The 22,093-nt window shown below is 42.5% G+C and overlaps 1 long non-coding RNA gene across 5 annotated transcripts in view; it reads right to left on the bottom strand.

Annotated features, from left to right (window-relative positions):
* LOC143996945 (uncharacterized) overlaps window positions 1-22,093 on the bottom strand; it is a 424,914-nt gene that overhangs the window by 80,111 nt on the left and 322,710 nt on the right. For all 5 annotated transcript variants that reach the window (XR_013277628.1, XR_013277625.1, XR_013277627.1 and 2 more), the window contains one exon: window positions 6,898-7,007. This is a non-coding gene — a long non-coding RNA (uncharacterized LOC143996945). The remainder of the gene's footprint in view (window positions 1-6,897; window positions 7,008-22,093) is intronic.

The raw sequence follows: 22,093 nt of genomic DNA, 5'->3' as shown, positions 1-22,093 counted from the left end.
TTCAACGAGCGCTCCAGAGACATCTCTCATGGAACAGTACACAATTGTCTTACCACGCTGTGTTTTCAACGTGTGCCGAAGCAGGTCCTATGGAGCAGTCCATAATTGTTTTACCATGTGATGTCTCCCAACACGTGCCGCTTTGCCACTGAGTGACACACCTCCACCACTCTTCAGCGACAGCTTCCATGTCACCATTCTGCATCTTGGGTATCTTCAGGACGGCAGTACAGGCAAGGGGTGCCCATTCATTCACCATTCACCAGTACCCATTCAGAGCAACATATCACCCAGCTTTCAGACCCAGATTCTTGAGGAGGGCCTTTACTAGCCTACAATACCCATAGGTCACATTCTACCGCAAACATAAATCAACTTATTACCATAATATGTATACATATATATGTATTACGCACCCCGCTCCCAACCTCCTATAACCTTTTACTGTAACTACGGGTCGGGATTAGGCAGGCTTGCTCGCAGCGGCGTTGCAGGGCTCTGACTTGGCAGCAATGTCTCCAATTTGTACACAGAGAGCTCAACGTCAAATCGTCCCTCAACTTGCATAGACAAATGGGAGACCCTTCTAGATAAATATCGCTTAACTACACATATAAGTTTACAACAATTACCAAACCCACACAATTCCACCCCTGTGCCTGGATTTCAGAGATCATGCCCATTGTGTACCATGCACCTCTACCTACGGTTAGGTTCAAGGAACCCTCGAGTCCCATGACTAACACTACACCGGTATTCTTTAGGACAAAGAAACAAAACTCGCCTATGTCCTAAATAATACCTGGGTGCCTTCTTCCCAGCAATGACCTCTCCATCCAGAATACAGAGAGAAATAACTTCCCAACATTATTCGTTCATCCCCATGTATTGACCTGGCCTACAAAGGACATCATGGTCATGCTTCCGACAAAGGGAAATATCAACCTGCCTCCAGCGTTCATCTTCTCTGATCACCTGTGTGATATAGCCTCAAATGCAACAAGATAGAGTCCCCAGTCAGTAAGCCCATTGATGCCACCAAATATACAGACCAAGTCTGCACTTCTGTATATGAGAACATACAGCAAAACACCTTTCACAATCCAACTTAGTACCACCCATACAGGCATTCGACCACTATTTTGGATTAGTGTAAGCAACGTGTTTTGGCAAAATCTTACTGAGCGGTGACGCTAACTCATCAGGCCACTGCCCCTCATACAGAGACAGTACAATCAGCTTGATGTTGGCTGATATTTCCACCTGCCACAGCGTGCGCGCCAGAGCCAATGACAGGTTTCTGTCCTCTCTACCAACCTCTCAACATGGTTGACAAAATCCGGAGCCACTCTGACCTGAGTGTTTCTGTGACTTCATTGAATGTTATCAAGGATGCCACCAATCTCCCAGGGTAACAAAGTCACGCTCCTTCTCTGAAGCTATGGCTGTGAGTTTGTTCCTCAGGAGGCCGATGTCCCCTCCATTAATAACACCCATCCCAGCTATTGTTCCCCCCCAATATAGTGCTGAATACATCCCTCCTCTTTCGGGTTACTCCTCAGAAATAAGCATCCTGCATGGACTTCATTCTCATCTCTGGGAGTAAGTCACTGGTACAATAACCGCACCTGATTCAGTGTATACTCAGCACATATAGGGTGATAGGTTTTTGTCAACCACCATGAGATGTTGCAGCACCATGTGGTGAAGTCCTACTGTACCCTGGTAGCCAGCGTTTGTTCCCTTTATTTTAACGGAGCATGCTCCTGTGTGTATTTACTGGCATTATCTGTGCAGGGTTTCAACCTCTCAGGTGAGACACCAACCGGGCGTATCTTCCTCATGTCTAGTTAAGCGGCATATGTATCATCACAACATTTTAGCTTCATTTGTAACTCTTTTTAGTACTATTATTTTTCATTGTTTGCAAACAATTACTAACTAATGAGCTCATGGTACCATGTGATAATCGATTATGCATTTACAATAACCTAACCCCTGTTCTGTTATATTTTAGCACTGTTGTTACTTTGAGAGACCTGCAAACAAATGCAAATGTCCGTATACGAATCAGTTTAACTTCTTCCTGGTCTCTGGAAAAAGGAACACACAAGTGATTACACACAATTCTTATGTTAATCAGCAGTATTGGATACTCAGGAAAAGTTTACAAAGACTGACAATAAGAGAAGAGTAAAGAAACACAAGATTAAAAAAAACTCATAACAGAAACATCTTTTAACCACACAAAAGAAAAACCACAATAACAATTCAGGGGTTTATCCCTAAAAGTACAAAACAAAAAAAATGTATATCTATATCCAGGTCCTCTATCATATTCTGAACTTGAAACTTACATCAAACCTTTTTCATAGCCGGGAAACATTGACCAGAATATTCTTACCATGCTTGCAGCTCACTAAGTTCTGCTAACATTGTTCCCCCCAGTGCTATATTTGAGTAACCATGCGTCTATCTCCATTTTGACTCTAAGCAACTGTCCTACATATTGCTTTTTAGTTCCTAGACCCCGCATTTGCGTTTTACACAGGAAATGGGTTTGATTACTATTTGTTCCGTGCTGTGGATGGCTACCCCACCTGGCTGAATAACACACATGATGCCTTGGGGTCGTTTTCGGGTATAATTTCCTTTCGATATCATTATTCGCCGCCCGACAATATTTTGAAGTGTGACCCCCCCTTTTACACAAAAAACATTTTAGTTCTGGTTTCCCTGCATAGGCCATTTTTTTAGCATATGGCGCTGGAAATCCACATTGCTGGATAATATTACTGCGATTGGAATGCACAGACTTTACACTTTCGTTGTCTGAGGAGTCATCCGAAGTGTCAACTCCTGAGTCAATTTCAAGTGCAGTTATCCCACCTTTATTTGCTTCTTCCACATCGATTCCCATCACATTACTATCATTTGCAGTGATAATAGCATACGGGTTTTCTTCATATTTCACTTCTGGCTTTTCTATACACTGAGCATGTGTGGAGGGTACCTCCACTATTGCACACTTGGAGGATAATTCCATTATGGCTGCTTGTGCCTTAAGCCTTGTGATAACCTGCAAATTCTCAGCCTCCCTTTGATTCAAAGAGGCAATGCAACTTTCTCTCAATTTACACGTTTGTTCTAATTCATCTAATCTCTGTTGCAATACACATTTCTCAGCCACTAATTGTTTAATCCGACTACAAGCATCCGCATCAGCCTTTTCAATCCTGATTGATATATCCCTTACCTGTTCCATCACTTTTTCTCTATCAGCAAACCATTCTAATTCTTTTTGTTCCGCAATTTCTTTCATTCTCATTAACATGCATAAGGCATTGGCCATTCTCTGTTTCCTGCCTTTTTTTGATTTATTAAATATGCGACTGTTATGTGTATCACATTGTTTTAAAAGTTCATTAAACTGATATGTTAATTTACCTTTGTGAGTAATTTGAAATCTAATCCCACCATGCTTGCTAACGAAACCTTCAATGGCTTCCATTGATATGCTAATTAGCCTATCCACACCAAGTTGCTCCACCAGTTGCTTATACACTAGACAAACAACCATATAACCCCCACAAAGACAGATTCCTACCAACAAACGAACAAAAAAAATAAAAAAATAGATACGAACCGTTTAAATTTCCAGTGACTTGTGGTTCTACAGCATACAAGACACAAGGCACACTCTTAATCAATGCCTTGGTCTTCTATTGGACCAGAGCTATTTCACTCTCACGTGTGTAGAAATAAAAACCTATATTTCCCCCACTTTTTCCTCAAAGATGTATGGTAATTCCTGCCACTCTCTAACCAACACTGTGCATTAGCAATACACTAAACAATCAGATACCAAACACACAAAGACACAGAGGAAGCTGTTTAGAAGCTAGCTTTGACCTGTAGTCCCACTGCACATACAGACAAAAAAAAACAAAAAAAAACAAATACAAATCCGTTTACCCACGAATTTCTTTAGGAGAACACACTCTTATTCAATGTCGTCCTATACGATAGCAGGTCATAGGGAATTTCTATTGGGACGTGGATATTTCCACTTTTCCCTCAAAATTGTATGATTTATCCTGTCAATCTGCGGTTATATCACATAACCAGGGATGATCAGTCCCTTATCTCGCCAGTGCGGCAATTTGCCCTCTGGTTACAGTTTCTGCAGCAAACACAACAATAATGTACATATATATATATATCAGTCACAGTTCTCACCAGGTTTTACGCGTGCGTTTATACCAGTGAAATATCTCACAGAATTTTCCTGCTCATCCAAGCGTGGTTTCAGAATTCGCGAGCCAGCGCTAATCTTGTCCACACTAAAGATGACTTCCAGTTCTGGGTGGCTTTGAGCATCTGTGCTTACAGGGACTCAAACAAAAATACCTTAGATTTTTGTGGATTCTGTGTAAAAATATGTTTTACACGCCTTCTGGGGTGCCAAATGAAGTAACTGATCAACTCACTCTATTCTTATTATTATCAGTTATGTATTCCTTTGCTAGTCCCTATAGTTTAGCTAATCTATCAATCTATTACGCCGAGCACATGTTATTGTTAATACCACAATGCTACCACCGTTGGCTATGAAATCAATACACGGTATAAGGTCAATTAAATCTCATTTATTTCCCAAGGAAATAATACAGCGTGCATAAGGTATCAATAGAAGTTACAATAATACATAGCATACAATCAAAGTATAATATAAGCCATACTTATCCGACCTTCGCAGCCACACCTCATGATGGAATAAAGAGGACAGAGGAAGACCTCATGGTTGCAAACCTTTTTGTTAAACATACCTCAGCCATACCACACCCTACTGCCAGTCCCATTTGGTTTGGACCAATCAGTGTTCACATGACAGCCCTCCTAATATTACTGACTGTCCTGCCATACTTGGCTTTTGTGTGGCCAGTATGCATCTGATGTGCCCTGGGCCGTCTTTGTCATCAATCTCTTTGAAGCTTGTGTGCACCAGTTGGGCTGAAGGTAACTCCTTTGATATGCAGATTCTGCCACATTCCTCTACACATTCTAAACATGTGTCATGCAAACATCAACATGGCTGAGTTCGGCTGTACCAACAAATGTGTAGAACTTTAGATATATAACGTTACTTCTTATTCACTTCCAACACTGTAAAACCACAGATAGACCCCATCACATGGTGGAAGTTTTACACCGATTCACCAATGTTAAAGATACACTAATTTGCCATATTAAATCTAAACATTTGTTTCTCAAAAACACCCTGGTTTACTATTGTCCCATAATACCCCTGCTTACATATGCAAGTGTATAAACAAATCATGTTCTGCCACACAGCAGCCAATCAGCTTATTTTTTTAGCTGCCCTAGCAACATGAATAATAGAAGATGTTGATTGGTTTCTATTAATATAAAAACACAGACATTGTTTGTATATTAATATTCCTTTAACCACTTGATCTTCGGAAGATTTACAGTAAACAGGCCATTTTTTGCAATACGGCACTGCGTAATTTTGCCTGACAATTGCGCGGTCATGCAACGCTGTACCCAAATAAAATGTATGTTCTTTCTTTCCCACAAATAGAGCTTTCTTTTGGTGATATTTTATCACCTTTGCATTTCAAATTTTTTGCGTTATAAACAAAAAAGTCAGTCAATTTTGAAAAATAAACAATATTTTTTACTTTCTGCTATAGAACATATCCAAAAAAAAAAAAAAAAAAATTAATTTAAGCCAATATGTATTCTGCTATATATATATATATATATATATATATATATATATATATATATATATATATATATATAAAATAAGCATATATTGATTGGTTTGTGCAACAGTTATAACGTCTAAAAACTATGGGTTTGTTTTTTTCTTACTAGTAAGCAATTCATAGTGGGTCAGCAACATTGCAGCGGATGTTCTGACACTAACTGACACTTTTGACACTTTATGGAAACCAGCGACACTAATACAGTGATCAGTGCAAAAACTGTACTAACTGTACTGGCTAGGAAGGAGTTAAACATAATGGGCTATCAAAGGGTTAACAGTGTGCCTAGCCAGTATTTAACTACACTGTTGGAAGTGCTTTTATTAGGGGAACACATGGAATTTGTTCCCTGCTTCGCAGGGACACAAATTCCATCCCTTCCCCTCTGTCGGAACAGCGATCTGCCTTGCTTACATAGGCAGATCGCTGTTCTGTGTCTTTTTTCACAATCGGCCACCGTAATTACAGCGGAAATGAGCCACCGCCCGCACGCATGTGTGCCCACTATGCGGAAGTGTCAGACTGTATATATACATGATCCTGCACACAGTTGCCACCCTGTATATGGTTTTGTATACAGTATGAGGCTCTATGTACAAAGCTTGAAGATTTCCCAAAACCATTTACTGTATAAACTGTATATTTAGCAATATACTGTATACTGTTATTTAAGTGCCATTGTGGAAGCATGTAAACTTGTCTTTATATTTGGTTATTAGCCTTTGCAGTGATGTCACACTTGAAAAAGACAATATACCCTTGAATGTAACCTCAGTAAATTATAACATATTGTTACAATGCAAAATCAGCATTCAGACTGACGTTTATCAGTGAAGATAATACACGTCTAAGTTCATAAATGAAACATTTTATCAACTTGAAATTTGTATAATGTGAGGAATAATATGTCAGTTCACTATCAACTAGAAATTATTTTTATAAGCTTCAAAATGTTCTGTGATCACACTTTCACTCTGACACAATTTGCGGTAATATTGTTCATTTTTTTTTTTTAAGAAGCTTTAATATGTTACATTAATAACAGGTATGCAGCAGACAAAAGAAAGGCAACCATTACTGAAAGTAGTTTATGTACACTCACTGTTGCCAGTTTTGCCAGTTTTCCTCCCCTTATTGCAGTGTCGGTTTCATCCAGATGTTAGGAATATAAACTGGGTGGTCCTACATTCAATGTGGCATACCGAGATCTGGCTGCAAGACAAAGCAACACATGTAAATAAATATAATTAAGTAATTAGGTGAATTGAATCAGGCTGTGGTCATTTTTACCTTTAGAAGAAGTTGGCAACATATTGACAGGCATGTTTTGTAGAGATAGAACCCAAACAATTTTAACAGCCCTGAAAAAATTTACAAATAGCCAAAAACACTTACAGTAATTGTTAATTTATTCCTAGCAAAGATCAAACCGGTAATCATAGTAATACATATACACATACATACATACATACATAATACAAATACACATACATAGTACTACTAATCATAGTAAGTATCTATCTCTCACACTTGCTTCCTTTTAAAATACTGTAGTACTATATAAGCTTTTCAATTTGACTAAGCCCTTGTACACACGGTCGGACATTTTGACAACCAAATCTGTTGGATTTTGTCCGACGGATTTTGTCCGAAACTGTTGCATACACACGGTCGGACAAAGTTGTCGGAAAATCCGATTGTACATAACGTGATGTCGTTATTTCGTTACGACGGGACTACGTTCAGGCTAGTAGCCAATAGCTTTAGTCTAGGAATTTGATCTGAGCATGCGTGGCACTTTGTCCGTCGGAGTAGGCTACACATGATCGGAGTATGTCCGATCTGAGAATTTTGTCAGAAAATTTTACCGGCAAGTTGGAGACCACACACAGCCGGAATATCCAACAAAACGGTCTGATAGGACACATTCCGTCGGAATCTCCGATTGTGTGTACAAGGGCTAAGAACAAGCTATTTACTCTAGTAGTAAAACTCAGCTCCACTGACTTATTGTTGACCAATTCCCACAATTCATTTTACTAAGCTCACCTTAGATGACCAGCTAGTTTTTGTTTTTACAAAGAAATTTCTTTTCATTCGAAAGTAACAGAAAAATTTTGAAACCCTTATTTCTATTGACTCACCGAGTACAAGGTTTGGCATTCCCATAAGCAAAAAGGCCTCCTCAAGGGTGTCAGAAATTGCCCTCCTGCTTTTCTCAAAAAACTAAGCTTGTACTTATAGACACCAAAAAGTTTAATGCAATTGTGTAACTTTTTAAATGAATAAAGTAAAAAAGAAAGAGCAACACAATTTTTACATAGTTACAGTGCCTTCAAAAAGTATTCGTAACCCTTGAAATTGATTACATTTTGTCAGGTTACAACCAAAAACCTAAATGTACTTTTTTGGAATTTTATGTGATAGACCAACACAAAGTGGCACATAATTGTGAAGTGGAAGGAAAATGATAAATGGTTTTCAATTTTTTTTTTACAAATGAATATGTAAAAAATGTGGTGTGCATTTGTATTCAGCTCCCCTGGGTCAATACTTTGTAGAATCACATTTCGCTGCAAAATATGGCTAAAATTTATTTTGCGTATGTCTCTACCAGCTTTGCACATCTAGAGAACGACATATTTGCCCTTCTTTGCAAAATAGCTCAAGCTCTTTTAGATTGGATGGAGAGCGTCTCTGAACAGCAATTTTCAAGTCTTGCCACATTTTCAATTGGATTCAGGTCTGGACTTTGACTGGGCCATTCTAACACATGGATATGCTTTGATCTAAACCATTTCATTGTAGCTCCGGCTGTATGTTTAGGGTCGTTGCCCTGCTGAAAGGTGAATCTCCGCCTCGGTCTCAAGTCTTTTGCAGACTCTAATGTCGTGTACACATGCCCAAACTTTTCGACAGCAAAGTTCTGATGGAACAAATTCGTCGGACAATTCAACTGTGTGTGGGCTTCATCAGACCTTTTCTGTCGAAAAATCTGACGGACTTTAGAAATAGAACATGTTTCAAATCTTTCCCCCCGGAACCAGTTCCTATTGAGAAAACTACTCGTCTGTATGCAGGTCTGATGGACCTGAGGGCTTCACAGAACAGCTGTATTTATACTAAGATTAAATTACACACAAGTGAACTCTATTTACTAATTAGGTGACTTCTGAAGGCAATTGGTTTCACTAGATTTTAGTTAGGGGTATCAGTGTAAAGGGGGCTGAATAAAAATACACGCCACATTTTTCAGATATTTTTTTGTAAACCATTTTGAAAACCATTTCTTCCACTTCCCAATTATGTTGATCTATCACATAAAATTCCAATAAAATACATTTACGTTTTTGGTTGTAACATGGCAAAATGTGGAACATTTCAAGGAGTATGAATACTTTTTCAAGGCACTGTATTTCCAAAATATGTGAGCCTTGGAGGATAGGGAGAAGTCCAGTGCACCCCTTTAAGTGATACATGTTTTGCCCATGTCTTCACTCCCCCACTGTTCAGCTAATGAATGTGAAAAAATACCTGATATCTCTGGATATAGGTTATGATTCAGGTCCCTCCATACCATATGATAGTAATTGATAATTGGCTGCTCAGACATCCAACAACTTTGTTACAGGGAATGGGGCAAAAGTCATCAGCCCTGAGTAAGCTCCAAGTCACAACTAGAAGTTTACATTCGTCTGTTTGTTCCCTGTGGCCAAACAGAGCAGAGCAAAGGGAAGGAAAAAAGCTGGTGGAGTACTCCTAGAGTGAACCCACTGCTTTAGTCTGAAAAGACAAGGCACAGGTTCACTGTAAAAGAGATGTATGGCCAAAGTTCTTTTGGTTATGCTTCTCATGTGGGTCTGCTGTGACCCAGAATTAGCCGACAGCGGGCTAAATTCTGCTGTCGGCTGACGTCACATAGCCACTCCAGACTCTGGAGTGACAATAATGTCGCAATCCACCCAGATGCCACCAGCTGGCCCAACCTCTGAGTGTGGCGCTGAGAGCCTAATGTCTGAACCGCTGGCAACAAAAGTGAGTACACCCCTAAGTGAAAATATCCAATTTGCCCAAAGTGTCAATATTTTGTGTGGCCACCATTATTTTCCAGCACTGTCTTAATCCTCTTGGACATGGAGTTCACCATGGCTTCACAAGTTGCCACTGGAGTCCTCTTCTACTCCTCCATGATGACATCACAAAGCTGGTGGATGTTAGAGACCTTGCACTCCTCCACCTGGAGACATGCTTGGCCAGTCCATCACCTTTACCTTCATCTTCTTTAGCAAGACAGTGGTCATCTTGGAGGTGTGTTTGGGGTCGTTATGTTGGAATACTGCCCTGCGGCCCAATCTCTGAAGGGATGGGTTCATACTCTGCTTCAGTATGTCACAGTACATGTTGGCATTCATGGTTCCCTCAATGAACTGTAGCTCCCCAGTGCAGGCAGCACTCATGCAGCCCCAAACCATGACACTCCCACCACCATGCTTGACTTTAGGCAATACACACTTGTCTTTGTGCTCCTCACCTGGTTGCCTGCACACACGGTTGACACCATCTGAACCAAATAAGTTTACCTTGGTCTCATCAGACCACAGGACATGGTTTCAGTAATCCATGTCCTTAGTCTGCTTGGCCACCATGCTGAAGCTTAGTTTCAGGGTCTTGGCAATCTTCTTATAGCCTAGGCCATCTTTATTTAGAGCAAAAAAAAAAATTTTCAGATCTTTAGAGTGTTTGCTTTGCCATGAGGTGCCATGTTGAACTTCCACTGACCAGTATGAGAGAGTGAGAGTGATAACACCAAATTTAATTCACCTGCTCCCTATTCACACCTGAGACTTTGTAACACTAATGAGTCACATGGCACTGGGGAGGGAAAATGGCTAATCAGGCCCAATTTGGAGATTTTCACTTAGGGGTGTACTCACTTTTGTTGCCAGCGGTTTAGACATTAATGGCCATGTGTTGCGTTATTTAAGGGGACAACAAATTTACACTGCAAGCTTTACACTCACTACTTTACATTGTAGCAAAGTGTAATTTCTTCAGTGTTGTCACATAAAAAGATATAATAAAATATTTACAAAAATGTGAGGGGTGTATTCACTTGTGAGATACTGTATACTCTTCATTTATTCTAGACTAGATATTCAGTGTAGACTCTATATTCAGTCATGGCAGGCAGTGTATTATATATAACACAGTGTATTGAAGTGGTTAAGGGGAACCCCGCACCAAAATGTAAAAAAAATGGTGTTGGGGTCCCCCCAAAATCAATACCAGGCCCTTCAGGTCTGGTATGGATTTTAAGGGAAACCTTGGGACAAAATAAAAAAAATGGCGTGGGGGTCTCCCCAAAATGCATACCAGATCATATCTGAGCAAGCAACCACAACCTGGCAGACCAGGATGGGGGGGCAAGTGAGCATCCCTCCTCCTGAACATTACCAGGCTGCTTGCCCTCAATTTGTCCCCGTGTTGATGGGGACAAGGGCCTCATCCCCACAACCCTTGCCCGGTGGTTGTGGGGGTCTGTGGTCGGGTGGCTCATCGGACAAGGGGGCCCTCAGATCCCACCCCCCCATGTGAGTGGGTATCAGGTATATTGTACCCCTACCCATTCACCAAAAAAGTGTCAAAAAGTAAAAACAACAAAAGAAAGTTTTTGATAAGTCCATTTTTATATATTTTTATATTGAGGCAGAGCTTTTTTTTCTTCAATTTTTTGGGTAAGTTGGCGCCGTGATTCAAGAAGGATAATAAAGGAATTGTCAAAAACTGTCTCCTGTAATTTTTAATTTTTGACACTTTTTTTGATGAATGGGTAGGGGGTACAATGTACCCGATACCCATTCCCATAGGGCTGCCAGGATCTGGGGGCCCCTTGTTGAAGGAGGCTTCCAGATTCCGAAAAGCCCCCCACCCATAGACCCCCACAACCACTGGGCAAAAGTTTTGGGGATGAGGCCCTTGTCCCCATCAACATGGGCACAAGGTGCTTTGGGGGGACCCCAAAGCACCCTCCCCATGTTAAGGGCATGTGGTCTGGTATGGTTAAGAAGGGGGGCACTTGCTCGCCCCCCATCCTGTCCTCCAGGCTGCACGCTCGGATAAGGGTCTGGTATGGATTTTGGGGGGACCCCCACGCCAATTTTTTTTCATTTTGGTGTGGAGTTCCCCTCAAAATCCATACTAGACCCAAAGGGCCCGGTATGGATTGGGGGGGAGCAATGCTTTATTTTTTTTTGGGCATGGAGTTCCCCTTAATATCTATACCAGACCCAAAGGGCCTGGTATAGATTGAGGCGGGGACCAACGCCATTTTTTTCTTTGATTTTTATCTATGTAACCAGGAGTTGGCAATACATTACAGCCGCAAGCAAGTTTAAATGACATTTTTTCCTTTAGAAATGTAATTTTGCTGCAGGACTTTAAACACATCAGACAGATGTGCTACTTTACAGGAAGACTAAGGGGACCCCCAGGTACGATATTTAAAGGAATATTTCATTTTTATTGTTTCACTTTAAGCAATCTTAAAATCACTGCTCCTGAAAAAATGTTAGGCCGCGTACACACGGGCGGACTGTTCGCCCAACCTTGTCCGCTGAACAGTGTTTGGGCGGACAGTCCGCCCGTGTGTGGGCTTTCAGCGGACAGTTTCAGCGGACAGTTGGACGGACAAAGTCTTTCGGAAATTCCGAAAAACTGTCCGCTGAAACTGTGTTTGAGCGAACAGTCCGCCCGTGTGTAGGCTACTTTCGAAATGAGCAAACTGTTCCCGCTCGGAAAGTCCGCCCATTTCGAGCGCGTGTACAGGTAGGCGGGGCCCGCGAAGGAGACGTCGCGGGCTCCGCCGCCTGGAATGGGCTTAAAGGGGAACCCCAACGCCGAAAAAAATCGGCGTGGGGGTTCCCCCAAAGTCCACACCAGACCCTTGTCCGAGCACGCTACCCGGCCGGCCAGGAAAGGGGGGCGAGCGCGCCCCCCCTCCTGAGCCGTACCAGGCCGCGTGCCCTCAACATGGGGGGTGCCTTGGGGAAGGGGGGGCCGCGCGGCCCCCCCACCCCAAAGCACCTTGTCCCCATGTTGATGAGGACAAGGGCCTCTTCCCGACAACCCTGGCCGTTGGTTGTCGGGGTCTGCGGGCGGGGGGCTTATCGGAATCCGGGAGCCCCCTTTAAGAAGGGGGCCCCCGGATACCGGCCCCCCACCCTATGTGAATGAGTATGGGGTACAATGTACCCCTACCCATTCACCTGTGAAATAAAGTACAAAAAAAAACACAACACAGGGAAAAAATATTTTATTGCACAGCTCCGGGGGTCTTCCGTCTTCGGGGGTCTTCTCGCCGGACTCCTCCGCTATCTGTGTGTAGCTCTTTTACTAGCGGAGGAGTCCGGCTTTCTTCCTCCCCGCTGCCGGCCTCTTCTCCCGACTTCGGGGGTCTTGTCCCCCTCTTCGGTTCTTCTGCCGGGCCACCGCGCCTTCTTGTAGCTCTTTTGCAGGCGGTGGCCCGGTCTTCTGTCGCCGCTGCCTTCCGTTCTTCTGTCGCCGCCTTCGGTTCTTCTGCCGGGCCACCGCGCCTTCTTGTAGCTCTTTTACAGGCGGTGGCCCGGTCTTCTGTCGCCGCTGCCTTCCGTTCTTCTGCCGGGCCACCGCGCCTTCTTGTAGCTCTTTTACAGGCGGTGGCCCGGTCTTCTGTCGCCGCTGTCGTCGCCGCCGCCGCCGCCTTCCGTTCTTGTTCTTCTTCTTGTTCTTCTTCTTCTTCTCCTGGAGATGTTGACTCGACGAGCTCTCCGGCCGGAATGCCAGAGCCGCGCTGTGCGGTCACTTATATAGTGACAATGGGGCGGTGTCACATGGTATATGTCACATGGGTTGGTCACATGGTGACCCCGCCCCCTTACGATGTCATAGTCTCCATGTGACATCAACCCATGTGACCAACCCATGTGACATATACCATGTGACACCGCCCCATTGTCACTATATAAGTGACCGCACAGCGCGGCTCTGGCATTCCGGCCGGAGAGCTCGTCGAGTCAACATCTCCAGGAGAAGAAGAAGAAGAACAAGAAGAAGAACAAGAACGGAAGGCGGCGGCGGCGGCGGCGACAGAAGACCGGGCCACCGCCTGTAAAAGAGCTACAAGAAGGCGCGGTGGCCCGGCAGAAGAACCGAAGGCGGCGACAGAAGAACGGAAGGCAGCGGCGACAGAAGACCGGGCCACCGCCTGCAAAAGAGCTACAAGAAGGCGCGGTGGCCCGGCAGAAGAACCGAAGAGGGGGACAAGACCCCCGAAGTCGGGAGAAGAGGCCGGCGGCGGGGAGGAAGAAAGCCGGACTCCTCCGCTAGTAAAAGAGCTACACACAGATAGCGGAGGAGTCCGGCGAGAAGACCCCCGAAGACGGAAGACCCCCGGAGCTGTGCAATAAAATATTTTTTCCCTGTGTTGTGTTTTTTTTTGTACTTTATTTCACAGGTGAATGGGTAGGGGTACATTGTACCCCATACTCATTCACATAGGGTGGGGGGCCGGTATCCGGGGGCCCCCTTCTTAAAGGGGGCTCCCGGATTCCGATAAGCCCCCCGCCCGCAGACCCCGACAACCAACGGCCAGGGTTGTCGGGAAGAGGCCCTTGTCCTCATCAACATGGGGACAAGGTGCTTTGGGGTGGGGGGGCCGCGCGGCCCCCCCTTCCCCAAGGCACCCCCCATGTTGAGGGCACGCCGCCTGGTACGGCTCAGGAGGGGGGGCGCGCTCGCTCGCCCCCCTTTCCTGGCCGGCCGGGTAGCGTGCTCGGACAAGGGTCTGGTGTGGACTTTGGGGGAACCCCCACGCCGATTTTTTTTCGGCGTTGGGGTTCCCCTTTAAGCCCATTCCAGGCGGCAGAGCCCGCGACGTCTCCTTCGCGGGCCCCGCCTACCTGTACACGCGCTCGAAATGGGCGGATTTGCCTCCTCCTTACGTGGGCGAGTCCGTTCATTTCAAAAGTTGAGCGAACTGTTTGGCAAACAGTTTGCTGAAACAGTCCGCTCGTGTGTGGGCAAGTCCGCTCATGCAAATTTTGAGCGGACTGTTTGCCGAAACTGTTTGACGAACAAGGTTGGGCAAACAGTCCGCGCGTGTGTACGCGGCCTTAGTTTTAAAAACTTTTTTTTGGATTGGCACATGTCCCCTGGGGCAGTACCCGGGTCCCCATACACTTTTTATAGCAATAACTTGCATATAAGCCTTTAAAATTAGCACTTTTGATTTTTCATGTTCGTGTTCCATAGACTTTAATGGTGTTCGCATGTTTGCACACATTTTTTGCCTGTTTGCATGTTCTGGTGTGAACAGAAATGCTGGGGTGTTCGGCTCATCCCTAAGACTGGCCCTTCAAAACTATTTAAAGCGGAGTTCCAGCCACTTTTTATTTATTTTTTTCAGGTATCCAAGCATAATGCATTATTAACATAAATAATGATATTATATGTTTGCTAGTGGATGTTGATAATAATTTTATTTTATACTCACAACTTAGTAAATCCTCTTCTGGCCATTGCCATGATGATTGTGGGCATGTGAAGCCCAATTACAATCTCTTCCTGGATTACTGATAGTAATGCGCATGCGTGATGGTCCGCAGGCGTAGTGCGGATTGTTTAGAAAGTTGCCATAACAACGGCCGGCGACCGAGGAAGGTCCCGCCCTATTGTTATGGCAACTGCCTTAAATCGTGCCATTTCCTGTCGGGAAATAACACACATTTTGCTCACAGTGCTGCCCAATGTGAGTCATCATTTCCCAGAAGCACAGGAGAGGGAGGAAGTGATGAGGAGCTCCGCGGACCAGGAAGTGTCGGATTAGGAGCACTACATAGCAACAGGGTGTTTCTGGTAAGTATACAAAAAAAAATTCCCCCAAATCTTTCTTTATATGATTAAAGGCCTGTGATTATGTAAAAAAAATTTCAGGTGGAACTCCGCTTTAAGACTTCAGTCCAGTTTGGAATATTACTCACATCAACACCATAGAGCAAGGCAAAGCCACTAAGTAGCACCAGCAGTGTGTAAATATCCCATAGTTCATAAACAATAGAACTATGAAATCTGATTACCTTTTCATCTTGTTGAAGTGAAAGTATATTTTTTTAACCACTTAAGCCCCGGACCATTTTGCAGCTAAAGGACCAAGCCCCTTTTTGCGATTCGGCACTGTGACGCTTTAACTGGCAATTGCGCGGTCGTGCGACATGGCTCCCAAACAAAATTGGCGTCCTTTTTTTCCCACAAATAGAGCTTTCTTTTGGTGGTATTTGATCACCTCTGAGGTTTTTATTTTTTGCGCTATAAACAAAAATAGAGCGGCAATTTTGAAAAAATTCAATATTTTTTACTTTTTGCTATAATAAATATCCCCAAAAATATATAAAAAACCTTTTTTTCCTCAGTTTAGGCCGATACGTATTCTTCTACATATTTTTGGTAAAAAAAATCGCAATAAGCGTTTATTGATTGGTTTGCGTAAAAGTTATAGCATCTACAAAATAGGGGATAGTTTTATGGCATTTTTAATAATATTTTTTTTTACTAGTAATGGCAGGGATCAGCAATTTTTATTGTGACTGCGACATTATGGCGGACACGTCGGACAATTTTTACACATTTTCGGGACCATTGACATTATTACAGCGATCAGTGCGATTAAAAATGCACTGATTACTGTAACAACGTCACTGGCAGTGAAGGGGTTAACCACTAGGGGGCAGTGTAGGGCTTAAGTGTGAGTGTGTGTGTTTTTTTTACTGTAGAGGGCTTGGCTTGGCGTGTGACGTCACTGATTGTCTTTCCCTATGACAGAGAACAGACGATCAGTGACAGGCTCGCTAGGAAGCACGGGGAGAGGTTTGTTTACACTTACCTCTCCCCGTTCTTCAGCTCTGTGACCCGATCGCGGGACACCGGCGGCAATTGGGTCCATGGGTCCCGCGGCCATGGAGCTCAGGACCGGGTCGCGAGTGTGCCACCGCCGGCGCGCACACGACTCACGCCTGGGCACTTAAAGGGCAATGTACCTGTACGTGGTTGTTCCCAGCCGTGCCATTCTGCCAACGTATATTTTGGCGTGAGGCGGTCCTTAAGTGGTTAAATGTTCATATTTTGGCCAATTCGGTATAACAAAATCTTAGCATGTGTGGCAAGACCCTTAGGGGGTTAGTTACTAAAGGTAACTCCACTTTGCACTCCAAGTAAACTGCAAGTACACCTGAAAGTGCCCTGAAGTGCAGTCGCTGTAGATCTGAGGGGAAGATCTAAAATGAAGAGAAGCTCTGCTGATTTTATCATCCAATCATGTGCAAGCTAAAATGCTGTTTTTTATTTTCCTTGCATGTCCCCGTCAGATCTACAGCGACTGCACTTCCAGGTGCACTTGCATTGCAAAGTGGATTTGCCTTTAGTAAATAACCCCCTTAGAGACCTATCATTGTGTTTTCACCAAGAACTGGAACTTCTCATCTACCAATCTGGAAGCTAGGCATCATATGGTAGTGCAAAGTGAATTTTCCTTTAGTAAATAACCCCTATTATCTTCTTTGTTTAGTTTTGTGTTTAACAACCAGACATCAACAATCTGGAAGCTAGGCATCGTATGGTTATATAAAATTTAGTGTGATTTTCACATGCGCTGAGATAAATATCACTAAGAAGCTGTGTGTAATATACATTTTTTTCTTACATAAATTTCAATATGTGTTCTGAGTGAACCATGGTAAAGAGAAGGGTCATTGTCACAAATTAAAAGAACACATATGAGCTGCTTTATACATTGATTGTTCTAACAAGCTAATATCTTTTTTTTACGTATGTTGAACTTTACAAACATGCCAACTTTGATTTCTGTTTTATAGTTTTAATACCATTCTCTAGTGTAGCCAAAAAAAAGTATTTCCCTTGAGATGATACTTCCTCACGTTTCACTTCTAAACGATTCCCTTCTGAATCTCTAACTTCATTTATTAACCACCCCTTAGGACATATTTCTTACTCGCACTTTGAGGCCTTGCTCTCTCAAGAGTACTTTCCCGTGTGATTTAAACAATCCCCTGATGCATTCATCTTAAATGATTTCCCCAAAGCTGTATGCCTTCTATGCAATCCAGCCCTAAAGGAGATCCAGTACTGGGCAACTACAAAAATCAGGAATTCTGTTTTAACTTGTGAAACCTGGCACACTTACTTAGTCGGCTTTGTGACTGTCTAAATTCACACTAGAACTCAATTGTTTGAATCTGACATGTCATAAAGAGCCTCTGGGGTCAGAAGTCACCTGAAGTCTGACAATTGGTGCCTTAGTAACTGGTTGACTTCTTACATGATCTCCTCGTTTGTGTACAGATAAATATCACGTAATGGAGGCCCTGTACTCATTATGCTCCTAACTATGGGGCTCTATTATTTATTATTCTTAGGCATGCTTAGAAGATGGTAAATTAAATAAGAAGCATAAGAACCTTTAGGTGGGCCAGTTACAATAACTTTAATTGGAATATGTGGCTTCTTCCATGGAATATGTAGACGCTTTCAGGAGTGCATTTTTCCTTAGCTCTCCCTGGTTCCTCTTTGACCTCCAGGTCACTAGAGTAGACAATGGGGATGTGGAGGTCAGCAAGAGTGATAGTTTGGGGGGACCCAAGAGTTCAATACTCCCAAAAGTGTTAGGCAGGTCATTGAATATACTTTATTTTCCTTCTTGCAACCACAGTCAGTGTTGATGGGGGAATTCGCTATTGTGTTCTCCCAGCAGGGGGGAGGGGAGGTGCGGGGAGCCGCTTCTGCTGGGAGAACACAGTGATTATTTCTGGCAATAATCGCATCCTAAAAATTTGTCATGCTGGTTGTACCCAAGTCAATCCATCATCAGCATCCATGTCATCGACATCAAAACCAGCCTGTCGACCCCTGGGTCAAAGACGAACTTATCAGAGCGCTAAGAGACCACGCATGTCTCATGCCCCTATACAAATAGCTGGTGAAGCACCGTTAACCAGAAACCAGCAGCAGTCCGAAAATATAGGCTATATCAGACTGTTCACCCCAGACTCGGTCTTCTAGTTTCATGCTTGCAATGTCTGCAATGTCCAAATCCACATGTCAAATACATACAATTTTTTACCACTTCCCTTCTTCTTAAGGTCGGGACGGGGGACGTCGGGAAGGGGGAGTCCTCGGAACCCCCTCCTCCCCTCCTCTCTACATCTCCTATTCCCAGCACTTAGCTCCTCCTCCTTATCTCTTTCTTTCTTTTTCCTCTCTTTCCTTCAAAGTCCTCTACCCCTATCCTATCTATAATGCACAGATCAGTAGGAATGTCTTGTACACAACCTGATGATAACCATTTCATGAAAATGCTTGTCAAATATTTTGTGTTAAAATCTAATAAACTATATTTGAAAAAAAAATTAAAATAAAATAAAAAACAGTCTGTCTATACACAGTTCAGCAGGGACAGCCTGAAATTCAAACTGTCTATGGTCGGTTTTAGTTTCCCAGTAGACCTGGGAGGACTATTTCTTATGAACGGAGCAGTGTTCGGTAGCATGGACAGGAAGTAAGGTAAGTATTCACATTCTTCCTTTACATGCTATGCTTTGCTGTAAAATTTTACTACAGCAACAGGATTTGTTTGACAATTCCCCTGTATGAAAAGCGTAAAAAAAAAAGTTTTGTTTTTACATCAGATTATTTTTTAAAATATGTAAATATTTGAATATCTATAGAACTACCACAGGTTTATTGTAAGATATTAGCAGCCAGCATTTATTATGAGATGCTAATCCATTGAAGTAAATGAAAACCGGATAACTAAAGTTTTGTGTAAACATTAACATGTTAGTGTTAACATGTTAATGTAATTTCAAAAGGGGTTTTCAGTCTGCAGCTTAATATTATATTTACTTGGAAATGTTTTATATACTATCTCTCTCTCTCTCTCTCTCTCTCTCTCTCTCTCTCTCTATATATATATATATATATATATATATATATATATATATATATATATATATATATATATATATATATATATATATATATATAATATTATATATATATGTATGTATGTATGTATGTGTGTGTATATATATATATATATATATATATATATATATATATATATATATATATATATATATATATATAAAACATTTCCAAGTATAATATTTTTGCACCAGCTCTAGAATGATACAGATGAGGGCGTCTGTCTACGGTCAAACATTTACGTGCCTTGTCAAGAAACTGTTATTCTGAGTCTGCTTATTTCATGACTTCTTCACCTAGCAATGCTAACATTTTGGCAGCAGGCCAACAGAAGAGGATGTGGTCTACCAAAAGTCTGACTTGTGACGGTTTGGACCACATATGACGGCTTAAACTGACAGGACCAGTGTTTTATTTTAGGATCACGCCCACTGCCATGCCCAATTTCCTGACCTTCCTGGAAACACCTATGTGGTTTCCCTCAGACCAAGGCAAGGCCACGGCTAATCTGGGTGGTAGGGTCTTGTTAAAGAAACTTGCAGCAGAAGAGTGACTTCATCTAAAAGATGTTACAAGAAGTGGAAACAGTATATTTTAAGGTGTTGACACGTCCAAGGTTATATTTGCTTTAAAAAAGGGGCTACAATATGTACTTTTTTATTAATAAACTAGAATTTATTTTGGTCACGTTGGACAAATAAAGGGCTTATGATCCTTACACATCAGTGGTTTTTACAGCTTTAGATTGGTAAATGCCTCTGAACATTTTTATTTGTAGTTTCTGGCCCCCAAAGCTTGGACATTTTTCTGACTCAGTGGAGCAGCCTATTAAAGAAGGCATGGAACAGCTTAAATTAATTTAAGCAGATTATGTGTATGTGAGAGAATAGTAAGCAAGTGCCCAGTAGTGCTTTGGCCTAAAACTCGTGATAAAAGCATGTCAGGATAGCAACATGGGAACTGCCTTGTGTATGCTTAACGGTGGCCTTCATTGCAAGTGGAACAAGCATGCACATATCAGACATTATGTTTACATGAGTGAATTTGGGTGAGCGATGCACTGGGTGGTAAAGTTATAATACAGGTGACACCACCAGGGCACAGGCCCTCAAAAACAAGTCAGTAATGGCAGCTTCTATATTTCTGCCATAAAATATTTGCTTTATTAAGTCCAAAAACATAGAGGTTTCCATGAGATAAAAATAATATTCCTTCTGCTGTGCAACATGCCTCTTAGCTACAAATGCTTGTAAAATTCAGTATATCTCAGTAAAACATTCATCTGGTAGATTGCAATTTTCTTTTTGTTCCTCGTGGTTCTCTACTGCTGAGATGACACACAGTGAACAGTGAATATACTTGTTACATGAATGGTTCTTGTGAAGGTTCAATAATTCACTGATATCAGCGGCACCTGTCAAACAGCTACTGTAGGCAGGATAAGTACTCGGTTGAAATAATTTATGTTTGCTGTTTCACCTGCCAAAGGATTGGTTCAGCAGCCATTGCTGGGATGAACATACACTTAGGGGATGATTTACTAATGGCAAATAGACTGTGCACTCTGCAAGTGCCACTGCTCCAGAGTTTAGCAAACGAGCAGAAGCTCTGCTGTCTTCCATCATCCAATCATTGGCAAGCAAAAAAGTTTTTTTTTTAATTTTCCTTGCCTGTGATTGGGTACTCTTTGAACATCAGTCAGGAATAGATTGGTAATCTACCAATGGAAACACTTGTTATGATGACAACTATCCAAGGTTGGCCATACACTGACAGATTTTTTTCATTAAGCCTGCATGCTGAAATAAAAAAAAAAATCTAAAAGCTTCCTAGTTCTACGCTATACAGTACAGATGGATGAATCTCCCACTGTGGCTATTGCATTTTGACAACTGGCCCCAGCAGCTGCCAATACCTGAACATCAGTTGTATCAGACTGCATGCAGCTGCTCTATAGGCAACATATTTCCTCCCAGCTCTTTTTATTTTTCAATTAAAGAATGCCAGGCAGGAGGGAGCCAACAGGGCCACCCACAGAGAGAATTATGACTGGTTCCCGGTGTATAGTGTTAGGCCAGCTTTAAAGGGAATTTCCTTACCTTGGAGAGCTTTATATCTATTGATCTGCCAACAAGACAGCTCCTGAGTTCTTTTGTGGGCCAACAACACACCCAGTTGTATTATGCTAACCTACTCAAACCCTGCCACTCTACTAGCTCTAAAACAGACAGTTATTATTCTGTAGTCCAAAATAAGAACTAGGAGAG

Source organism: Lithobates pipiens, unplaced genomic scaffold (genome assembly GCF_037356315.1).
Source record: "Lithobates pipiens isolate NorthernLeopardFrog02 unplaced genomic scaffold, aLitPip1_a1.2 Scaffold_19, whole genome shotgun sequence".
NCBI classification, from domain to species: Eukaryota; Metazoa; Chordata; class Amphibia; order Anura; family Ranidae; genus Lithobates; species Lithobates pipiens.
The sequence above is the reverse complement of the archived record's forward strand: the minus strand, read 5'-3'. Positions and strand labels throughout refer to the sequence as shown.